The 12,058-nt window shown below is 40.5% G+C and overlaps 1 protein-coding gene across 1 annotated transcript in view; it reads right to left on the bottom strand.

Moving 5' to 3' along the window:
• The window catches only part of LOC126278967 (insulin-degrading enzyme), a 164,673-nt gene that overhangs the window by 148,649 nt on the left and 3,966 nt on the right, over positions 1 to 12,058 (bottom strand). The window lies entirely within an intron of this gene.

Below are 12,058 nucleotides of genomic sequence, written 5' to 3'. Positions count from 1 at the left end.
GACAGGGGAGGGGAAAAAAATGAAGGAAACACCTTGGCAGCTGCTGAGTGCCAGCCTTTGAAGACTCACGGCTGCAGGGTGCAGAGGCTGGAGGATCCTCTTTCACGAGATCTACAGAGGCGTCAGCATCCTCCCCCCGTCGGTCCACGGAGTCCAGCGCAGTAAAAACAGTTGGCAGTGCGCACCGGCGACACAGAGGTTAGCTGGGTGAGGGTACTGTTAAAGAGGATCTCTGAGTCGGCAAAGGAGAAGACCGTTTGCCTCCATTTGATTTCTTCGAGTCTTTGCAGATGGCAGATGATGATTCAGATCTTTGTTGGCTGGAGGGACATACGAAGTTTTCATGGGAGTATTCCTAGTGTTCTTTCTGGCCTGCCGGTTGTTTAGCAGGTGACTTTGCTCCATGAGGCTAAAGTTTCGTGGCTTCTTGCACAGCTGGAGGAGGAGGAGGACACAGAGAAACTACCATGACACTGGGTGTTCTTCCAACTGTGGTGCTGAATTTGAGGCTGCATTTCTGTGTGGCCGTGTCCTTCATGGAGTGAGGTGTAGCAAGAACAGTACTGTAAGTGTAGGATGGCAAAACACAGGGTTTACAACTAGCCAACAACTTGCGAACAGCAAGGCAACTGTACTTTTCCCTTCACCCGGATGGCCCGCTCACTGAGACAATCTCAAGAGGAGGCTGCATGGCCGCCACTGCAATTGATGCAGCAGGGAGAAGAAGGCGGACACTCAACCTCACGACCATCCCTACCACAAGTTACACATTTGGCTAGGCGTCGATAGGACATTGGAGTGTGGTTTTAACAATGACACTGGTAGCAGCACATCGGATTCAGAATGTGTGGTTGCACTGTAATAACTTCACACCTGCTTTAATCTTTGATGGAAGAAGTACTCTATCAAAGGTGAGAAAAATGGTGCATGTGGGCACTAAGGATGCGTCTAGCATTTTCATCACCTGACAGACTGCAATGATGCCCTGATCAGCGAGGCACGTTTGGATTTCTGCCTCAATCAGGCCATCGAGGAGCCTAGTGTAAATAATATCACACGAAGAATTCAGCGTTCGATGGGCCTTGGCACAAATTGGACAGCCGTGAAGGAGTGAAGCTGCAAGCAGTTGTTGTGCTTGAGAATCGTAAGTAGTCTCCAAAAGCAATGAGCTATTGCATAAATGAGAGCAGGATTTCACAGGGTGGGCAACTGCATCAACACCTTTCTAAATAATAAGTGGATTTATCATAGAAAAAGTCTGACTCTCTTCAGTATGTGAAACCATGAGGCATTGTGGTGCAGCTGGGAGCGTCTTTGAATCATTAGGCTCATTCCATTTCCATTTAGTAAACACAGACTGTGTAGATGATTGGCTCATTGCGAGAAAATCCCCTATGATTGCCAGCATTTCCCATAGCGCGTCCCTTCCAGTTGCCCCTCCCCCCTGAGGGGGGTGGACCTGCCTTAGGTGATTGTTCACACCTCAGAGCACGCCTCCCAAACACCTGACAGAGGGACCAATTATCAATCTGGGAAGGTAACAGCTTGGGCAGTCACTCCTCCCTGGGCCTGGCCAGTACCAGTGGGTATGTGTGAACCTTACCTGTTGACCTGGGGCTGGGAATCACACGTCAACTGTTATGCAACAGACATGTGGGCCGGCCTTCACAAGCACACAAGGAGGAAGAAGAAAAAGAGGAACCTCAAACACCAAAGTGGGGAGAAGATAGAAGTGGGAAAAAAAGGAAAAAGGAACAGAAAACAGTGGAGAGACTGTTCTGATGTCAAGCCACTGAAAATGCAAAGCACATTCCAAAAAACATCCCAGACATGTCCTCCAAGGGAGTGGGAAAAGAATCTCAAGAGGAAAGACATGCAGCAAAAAATGGAAAAGATGTTACAAAGGTTGGGGCCCTGCGGTAGCCAAGCACAAACACGCCAAAGAGCGGGCAGTCCCCTGGGGGGACACCACCAAGGGGGCTACACTAGTCAGTGCACACTAACCATTTTGCATCCATACTTAAACAGCTGGCCTGCTGCCTGGGGGAAAACAGCATTAGTAGCATACTTTTGCCACTTTGTTAGTCTGCAAATTATCCAAATATTGACATACTCTCGTTCAGTACATTGTCCTTAGTCACTAATTGAAATATCTGCATTTATACCTGCTACACCCCGTATGTCAACCATTTGCTCTAAGTAATAAAAACATGGGTAGAATACATAACTATACTGATGGATGTTTTACGGTAGTTCATAGTAAAAATTAAATAATAAACCTTTGGCAAAGTGCACACTAATTTCTTAGGACATGTAACTGCTGTGAATGGGTGTTCTTGGCCTGATCCTGAAAAACACCAAGTCACTGAAAAATAGTCTTATCTCAGGACAGAAAACAAATCATCCCCAGGCTAGAAAGATTTTATCGGAAATTCTTGAACTAATTAAACTAATATTACCCATACTGCTTCTGCCAAGCAATAGTTAACCAACAAACAAAATGTATCTCAAACAGCTCCCAGTCTAACCCAGAAAAACTAATGTTACAGGTTATTATGAAAAATCAAGGAAAAGATACAAGGTTAAGCACAGCATTCTAAGTTAGGGGGGACAGCTCTGAGTAGTAAAAACTGTGGTATAGGAGTATACTTTACTGGTGGAACATTAACAATAATAAAGGTGGAGATTTTATGCCCCAACTTACATACGGAATACTTAACAACATATGCACACTAACGATATGATAACACTGGAATACAAAATTTTATCTTGTATATGAATAAGTATTACTACTTCAAAAACATGGAAAGACTTGTATGAAAGGTAATCCAAAGTTGTAAGTTTTGTCAGCATATGGAATAGATTGGTTCTTGTGTTCATTTTAGTGTGTATATCCTTGAAGGGTTGTGGGATCTCGAGGCAACTGAGCTTTCCACACTTCTGCCTCAAGGGCAAGAGGTATGTTGTATGAGCTTGCTGCAATATATGTTGATCAAAACACATTTGCTTGAAATGTGTGAACACTTGTTATGTCGCGTGCGCACACGCACGCACACACACACACACACACACTACAACAATATCAGACAATGATAGGAAGTTACAGAAAATAAGTGACCATGTAGTATGACAAACTTATCTGTGTCCTATGTCCGGGAGACCTGAGTGACATTAGGTGGATTAGTGCTATTTTTATGTAATGCCATTAATGTATTACAGTATAACTGGTAATTTAAATACCATTGTGTTTATTTTCTATATTGCATGTTAGTGAGCAATATTAAAGGAGACCAGCATCATACACTTCCTTTGTGGGTGGGAGGGAATATCACTGGATTTGTGTTCATTGCTGATATTTTTATTGAAATGTATTAATGAAAAATGGTGTGTGTGTGTGTGTGTGTGTGTGTGTGTGTGTTCGTACTTGTAAAGAACAGTATGATAAACCAGATTCACAAGATTTTTATTATGTACACTGTGTGGGAAGAGTTTTATTTGGTGAAATGGCCTCCTTTTATGGAATGAAGTTTACTGTTTATGTGAGAGGAACTACTTTTCTAGTTTATAGAATAAAAGAGTTTGAAGAGCTTTTACATGGAAAGCACAATTGGTACCCCAAAATAAATTATTTATCTAATTATGAATACCATATATGAAGTACAAGAAGTGCTTGATAGTTTAAATTTTTAGTGGAGAAAAGGTCTGATTTTTTGTCTGGTTAATTAATTTTACATAAATTTCCATGGCCAGTGGAATAATATTACAGCAATTACTGCAATTTTTATCAAAGACAGGAACTAAATAAACCTCGAGATAGATACAGTATTTTATTAAGATACATGGAAAGTCTGTTATCGACAGTACACTTTATAAGAGTCAAAATTGAAAATAACATGTTGGCTGCAATGTAATATTATTATCTTTGGGATATCGTTGGTACAGCAAAAGCAAGAAAATGGGTGTGTTTCTAATGATGACAAGAGAATTTTTAGTGATAAAGAAGGGGTCTTCTCACATTAGCTTAATTCCATGAGAGCCTGATAAGAGCTTTGATTGTGGTTAAAGAGAATGGGCACAAATATAGCTATGCGTAAGTGCAATTCAAAAATATATCTAATTAGTGGCCATTCTGAATCATTGGACAGTTGAGCTGAAGTAATATGTTACATGCATAACTGTCCGAGGCAGACACTTTGTTGCATCTATAATTACTTGTTGCATCTCTTTCCTGATCTGAACCAATATTATGATGATTACCACAAGTGTTGGCAGCCATTTCCATTGCTCTTGCCCATTTATAGCTACTACACTGAGCAGGTCTGTACAGTGCACCAGAATGCAACACTACAAACTGTTACAATGTCTTACTGACCCCTTATCCATGTTTTATTCCAAGATAAACTACTACTTCATTAAATTTATTATTAATGATATTTTAACACAACAGATTATCTTCTGATCAGTAATCTTGAATCCAAATTTCAGTAAATAGAAATTCCTGCTTAGCATCAATTCACATAGCAAAGATTTTCTTTCAAAATTCCATACCATATATGTTGCAAATATGCTGAGAATTAAAAAAAAAAACTAGTTTTACATCGGCAGCAGCACTTACATTACTGATGCTGAGAAGATCATTATAAATTGCAATATTTTGGCGATAAAAAAGGCACTGTAGAAGTCGTAGCAAACTACAGGTTTAGTTGTCATCTGCAGCTGTAGAAGTGTTGGCACATGTCTGTTAACAGTAGCTCTATGTCTAATACTGATACCAGCATCAAGGGTAAAAAAATTGTAAACCAAAGCTGTATTCCCACAGAGTAGTTATGTTTTTTCATCAATTTAGTGGATAAAAATAATTGTATTGCTATGTTTTACTCACATCATGTCTGTAAAAAATAGTTAGATAGGTAGTACTCCTTTTAGCTAATTTAACAACATTTATACACAATAGACATTTTTCTTAAGTGAAGCATTATACGTAAGTCACTTTTGAGCAAGTAAAACTACAAAAAGTCACATACCTCATAGCTAATAGGGCATTTTACCAAATACCCTGATCCACTATTGGTATTCATAGAAGCTAAAAATGATCGTGATAATGGATATTTGTTAAGCCGTATATAAGAAAGAAGCACACACTGTGTGCCCGGTCTGTGTATATATGGGGGGGGGGGGGGGGCTGCATCCTAACAAGACAACCAGCGGTGACCAGTCATGCGATGCACGTCTCTGAGTAAGCAGAGTAAGAAGGCCACGGACAATGCTGACAGGGACGAAAAACAATTGAATCAGTTTTAAGTTAAAATACAGCCTAAGGGTCAGACACTATGTATCAGAATGTGTTAATGTTTAGTTAAACTATTTAGAGTTACAATCAATGGGATCTGTCATTGTAATACTTGAAGACTTTAAAAACATAGAAATGCAAATGAGAGTTTGGAGTTTATTTAGTAGCTCGAAGTAGTAGTTGTGATCTAACATTTCAGCACCACAAAGAAAGGGTCGAGGTCCAGAAAAAAAGGAAGTTCATACATGGTGGTAGGACAGAGTATTTAAACCACCAGAATAATTTCTTAAGGTGACTGTTCATCAGCAAGATTTATAACAGATAATTGACACATCTGACATGGTGAAAATGTACCAAGCAGATACAGCATTGAAGTACACCACTGTAAACCCCATCTTTTTCACAATAACTTGCACCAATGTAAAGCCATCTTTTTCACAATAACTTGCAATCTTTAGTTGAACACCTATCACTGCTTAATCTGTCTAGACTGAAAAAACATTGTCATAATGAAGAAGTATGAAACCACCGCAAAATTGCAAGAAATGATTGACAATGTGAAGACAGCTAACATTCTTGTTCTTTTTATGTTGGATGCTGTGAAGCAACCCCCCTGCAAAGGAATAGCATCTGGTCTTACAATGCCCAGTTGATCTAGCAGTAACACAAGCAGAACTAATGCAGCTTACAGCTGCAGTTGGTTGCAGTTAAGTTAGGAATAGGGGTAATAGACTGGGCTATGTTCAAACCTCCCAGATCAGGTAAGAGATGCAACAAGTAATTGGAGATGTGACAAAAAGAATTTGCCCCTGACAGTTACGTATGTAGCATATTACTTCATCTCATCTGTCCAACTCATTGTATCTAATTTCTGATGATAAGTTACACCAAAATGAGTAATGTTAAAGGCGCTCATTCACCATCCGATGACATTTTACCAAGCGAGCTATTCAGTATTTGTGCAACACTGTTCCAATTAGATGCTACACGATTGCTACCTTCAGTCCATTCATTCATCCAACCTCTATAGCACATCAAAGATGTGGAATGAGTCAAGGTATACATTAAGCAAGATATCGCAGGAACTTTATACATATATTGTATTAACCACTATACTGATTAATGCTGTTCATGTTTAGGCCATCTAAATTTAATTGCCTCTCCAACATCTACAAGACTGTGGACAAGAGTGTGCAGACAATTCGAGGATTACAGGATCATTCTGACATGCCCTTCTGCTTGGGAGAATACTAATGGGAGAGGAATGTTTGAACTAGTACAGAACTCTCTGGATAGGATTATCATACAATTAGTGTTTTTAAGCCAGGCAAAGTACTCCGTGATGTCACCTATGATTTATGTAAAGAAGGTCATGTAATGCTTATTGGGGGGAGTTTGAACCATAACCTCATCCACGCAACTGAAGATGTCATCAGGCACAATGCTGGGAATGCTACTCACACAAAAGTGAAGACTGCATCACTCTTTAAGCTATATGACAAGTTCTAGGTGGAGCGTCTCACTGAACATGTTATTACAGAGTTTCACGAGTTGCTCAGCAGACTGAGGCAATTACAAGCAGTTATGATGGATCTGTCATCTGTAACACATTCACACACCGTGGTTTATATTTGAATGTTTCCAGTAAAAAGTTACTAGCACAACTGATTTCCTGAAGCATTCAATGTAAACAGATCACTGCCCAATCCCTCAGATTTCCTGTATTTGTAACAGTACTTTTTGGGGTCAATGTTTTTGAAAGACGGAGCTGGTGAATAACTCCACTGATCAACCAGAACAATAACCTATCTGTTAGCCAATATGTCCACCTTTGGCACAGACAACAGCAGCAACGCATCATGGCATGGAAGAAATGAGGCCTTGATACGCTGCTGGATGGAGTTGGCACCACATCTGCACAAACAAGTCATGTAAGTCGCACAAATTTCAGAGAGGGGGCAATGAGCTCTGACATAATATTCAATTGCAGCCCAGATGTGTTTGATCGGGTTCAGATCTGGCAAGTTGGGGGCGCCAGCACATCAACTGGAACTCGCCACTGTGTTCCTTGAACCACACCATCACACTCCTGGCCTTGTGACATGGTGCTTTATCTGTCGAAAAATGCCACTGCCATCAAGAAACACAATCATCATAAAGGGGTGTATGTAATCTGCAACCAGCGTACAATACTCTTTGGCCGTCATGGTGCCTTACACAAGCTCCAGTGGAGATATGGATGCCCATGTGAATGTTCCCCAGAACATAATGGACCTGCCGCCAACTTGTCTCTGTCGCACACTAAGGGTGTCAAAGAGTTGTTCCCCTGGAAGATGATGGACTCATGTCCTCCCATTGGCATGAGGAAGAAGGTATCGGGATACGTCAGACCGTGCAACACACTGCAACTGTACCAATGTCCAGTGCCAATAGTCATGTGCCCATATCAATCGCAGTTGCGAATGTCACGATGTTAACATTGGGACATGCACGGATCGTCAGCTGTGCAGGCCCATCATTAGCGGTTGTGCAGGTTGATCATTAGGAGTGTTTAGTGCACTGTGTGTTCAGGCAAACTTGTACTCTGCCCACCTATAAAGTCTGATGTTAGTACTGCCACAGTTTGCTGCCCGTCCTGTCTTACCAGACCACCCAGCCTAAGACATCTGATATCCGTAATGAGGAGTGGCCACCAAACGCCACGACATCTGGACACGGTTTCACCTCGGTTTTTCCAAGTGTCAAAGACGCTGACCATAACACTCTTAAACACCCAACAAGTCATACTGTTTTCAAAATGCTCGTGTAAAGTCTCTGGGCAGTCACAATCTGCCCTCAGTCAAACGCAGATAGATTGCAAACCTACCCCACTCTACAAATGGACAGCTGATAATACATAGACCATTAGTATGTCTGACTAGCAGTTATTCCTCCCCAGGTGTCACTGCTTTCGCCTGTACAGGTTTATATTGACAGTAGGTCAGTGGCCATAATGTTCTGGGTCATCAGTGTATAGTCCCAAAAATAAATGAAAAATCAAAAAAGGCAGTTTTGACAGTACAAAGTATAAGAAAGATTTGGACTTTTGCAACAAGATACAAGAGCTCATTCAACAGAAAATTAGCTTTCTCATGAACATAGGACACACAAAAACATAAAGGGATTCCTACATACATGATACAGATAATGGATTATCATCTGAAAGCCACAGAAGCTGGGTAGATGGACTTGAGTGGACCCAAGAACCACATTACCATAGGGATAAAAGGGGAAGAAAGGGGGGTGGGGTTGCTGAAATATCCAGGCAATAGTCTTCACTGAATATTGGAAACATACGAGAGAGCAGTTTCAACAGTCTATAGGCTCGCCCCCCCCCCCCCCCTCCCACAAAAAAAGGAAATGTTTTCAGCCCCATTAAGCAATTAAAGACAGTAGTAGCAAGACTCAGTTTAAATACATGAAATATGATTGTATGTGTAGATTTCAATCCAGATTTCTTTCTGGTGGGAGGCACCTGCATTTAATGAGATAATCTTTGATTTAAACCCCACAGTAACATCCCTGACAAGAATAGAAGGAAATAGTAAAATAGTGAGTGATAATTTATTTCTAAATCTGTTTAATTATCCAATAAAAATCCAGAATGGAATAATGACAATGATGTGAAATGGATAGAGTGCCACTCACCATACAGGTGAAATGTTAGTAGCAGATGGCCACAATAAAAAAGACACCTAAACAAGTAAGCTCTCAGCAGAACAACTTTCTTCTGAGGTAGGGACACCCCACCCACACACACATACATACGCGCGCACGCGTGGGAGTGAGTGAGTGAGTGAGTGAGTGAGTGAGTGAGGGAGGGAGGGATATGATATCTGCATGGTGCAAAAATTGGCAATTGACCCTGAATAAAGGGAAGTGTGCAGTTATTCACATGAGTACCAAGAGAAATCTGCTAAATTTCAATTACGCAATAAGTCACACAAGTATGAATGCTGTAAATTCAACTAAATTCTTAGGGATTACAATTACAAACAACCTAAACTGGAACAATCACATAGGTAGTGTTGTGGGTAGAGCAAACCAAAGACTGCAGTTCATTGGCGGAACACTTAAAAGGTGCAACAGGTCTAACAGAGAGACTGCTTACACCACGTTTGTCTGCCCTATTCTGGAGCACTGCAACATGGTGTGGAATTCGCATCAGATGGGACTGACAAATGACATTGAAGAAGTTCGAAGATCGGCAGTTAGTTTTGTATTTTTGCGAAATAGGAGAGAGAGGGCTACAGACATGATACGTGAATTGGAGTGGTAATCATTAAAACAAAGGCGTTTTTTGTTGCAACAGGATCTCCTCATGAACATTCAATCACCAGTTTTCTCCTCGGATTGCAAAAACATTCTGTTGGCACCCACCTACATAGGGAGAAATGATCTTCATGATAAAATAAGAGCAATCAGGGCTCACACAGAAAAATTTAAGTGCTCATTTTTCCCACGCTGTTCGAGATGGGAATGGTAGAGACAGCTTGAAGGTGGCTCACTGAACCCTCTGTCAGGCACTTTATGGTGGCTAGCAGAGTAATCACGTAGATGTCAATGTGTTAAATCACTAAAAAGTAGTAACTCTTTTTCCTATGATGATACCTCAGCCAAAGTACTAAAAACTTGTGCTGAATTGGTCGTCGCAGCCATGAGTTACCATTACAACTAATCAGTGTCAAGTGCAACACTTATGACTGAGATATGCAATACTAAGACCCATTTATAAAGAGGGGATAAGCAAGTCCCGTCTCCATCCTTCCTACTGTCGCAAAACTTTTGAGAGGGTAACTTGGAACAGTATACTGAACTATCTTTCTGAGAATAATCTCTGAGCTTAGTTTGGATTCTGTGGAGGCTTGTCTACTAGGAGGCAATATGCTATCTCATGAGCTTAGTAGAACTAAACAATAAAAATTAGCATGTTTGCCTATTTCTGATATTGCCAATGACTTTGACTGTTACTTTGTACATCACATGTCACTTTCAGTTGACATGTATCTAGATCAAATTCCATTGTAGCAATACTGAAAAAGTGTCGAATGAATCAGAGAGCAATTTCTGCCCTGCCTATTGTGCGGCTCTGGTCACATGATCTGATGTCATAATCAAAGCATGAGCTGTGAAGCATTGTCTTTGTTATAGTTGAATCTATAAGTTTTATACTTATGTGGAGTTATGGCATGCACACTTAGGAAGTTTATGGCTGAGCAGACACTGACGATCATTCACGATGTCGAAGATAATCTTAACATAGAAGTTCTGGACACGGCGAAAAGCCTCAAACTGGCCTTTCAATGTGCGGTATTCTCAAAAACAATGAAACATTGTTAAATGCCAAAGCTAGTGGTTCCTCTGACTGCAAAAGAAAGAACATTCACATTTCAGTGTTCAGTGATGTGCAAACTATTCTTCTAAAATTGTTTGAAGAGATAACAAGAGGCAGCATTTCTTTAAGCAGAACGATTTTACAAGAGAAGGCTCAAGAAAAGGTCATGAAGATCAGTGTAAAAAATTTTTGTGCATCAAACGGGTGGTCAGATCATTTTAAGAAACAACACAATCTCTCGTTCCACAGCATAAGTGAAAAGAGTGAGTCTGTGATAGTAGAAAAGTAAACAACTGGAAGAACACTACATTTCTGAAATTAATAGAGGGTTATGCACGTGAAACAGGCATCTGTTACAATTTACTTCCTGTGAAAACTTATTCTGTTAATGGAGAAAAATGACATGGAGATAAGTAAAGAAAGAATGACTGCTCTATTGTGTGTGCATGGTCAAGGGTGTGACAAGTTACCACCACTGATAATAGGGAAATTTAAAACTCCCAGGCATTTTAAAAACAGACACCACCATATTCTTACGAGTACAACATCAATGGCTGGATGACATCGGAAATCTTTACAAGATTTCTTAGGCATTTAGATGTCAATATGGGTGCAGCAGCTAGAAAAATATTACTTATGATCGACAGGTGCCCTGTACATCCAAAGGAAGCATTATTTCTGAGAAATATTAATGTTGTGTTTCTTCCACCAAACTGCACATACCAGCCTTTACACCTGGGTACAATACTCTCTGTTAAAGGAAAATGCATGGTAGCAGTCATCTATAAATCTATTACATTCCTCAAGAGGAAGGATGTGATGAGGCTTAACATTTTTCAGGCCACACATGTTTGTTGCTGCATGGAACTGTGTAATGCATCAGACTGTGTTAAATTCTTTTGAAAAGGCTGGTTGTGGTACATTGGCTGCCAATGAAGGTGATATTGTTCCATGAGAAGAACTTAGTAGTATCACAGATGTTCCTGAAGATGTGATATACATTGACTCTGTTTCTTGCGATGATGTTTTGTCTTCTACAGCCACTATGAAAGCGAGTGAGATATATGAAATTCTAGTGAAAGAACACTGTGAGGTAGGAAGTGGTGGTGGCAACAACCACAAAGGAGGAGAGGAGGAGGAGGAGTAGGCTGTTGCAGCTGCTGTACAAGGGCTGGATAATGCCAGGCACTACTTTTCATCATTTAATGTCGACAAGTTGATTATAACAACAACCAACTGGAGCAACAACTTCTATCATTACTGTCGCTGGAAGGAGAAAACGAACACTTCTTGATTGTTTTTAAGAAGTAAGACATGCGTTCTGCAAAAAGTGTGATATACGTGTAGGCTGTCTTTAAATTTATTGTAGATTATTGGTAAGTCCGAAATTAAAT

The sequence above is a fragment of the Schistocerca gregaria genome, chromosome 6, assembly GCF_023897955.1.
Source record: "Schistocerca gregaria isolate iqSchGreg1 chromosome 6, iqSchGreg1.2, whole genome shotgun sequence".
NCBI classification, from domain to species: Eukaryota; Metazoa; Arthropoda; class Insecta; order Orthoptera; family Acrididae; genus Schistocerca; species Schistocerca gregaria.
Note: the sequence above shows the minus strand (reverse complement) of the source record. Positions and strands in the feature narration are given on the sequence as shown.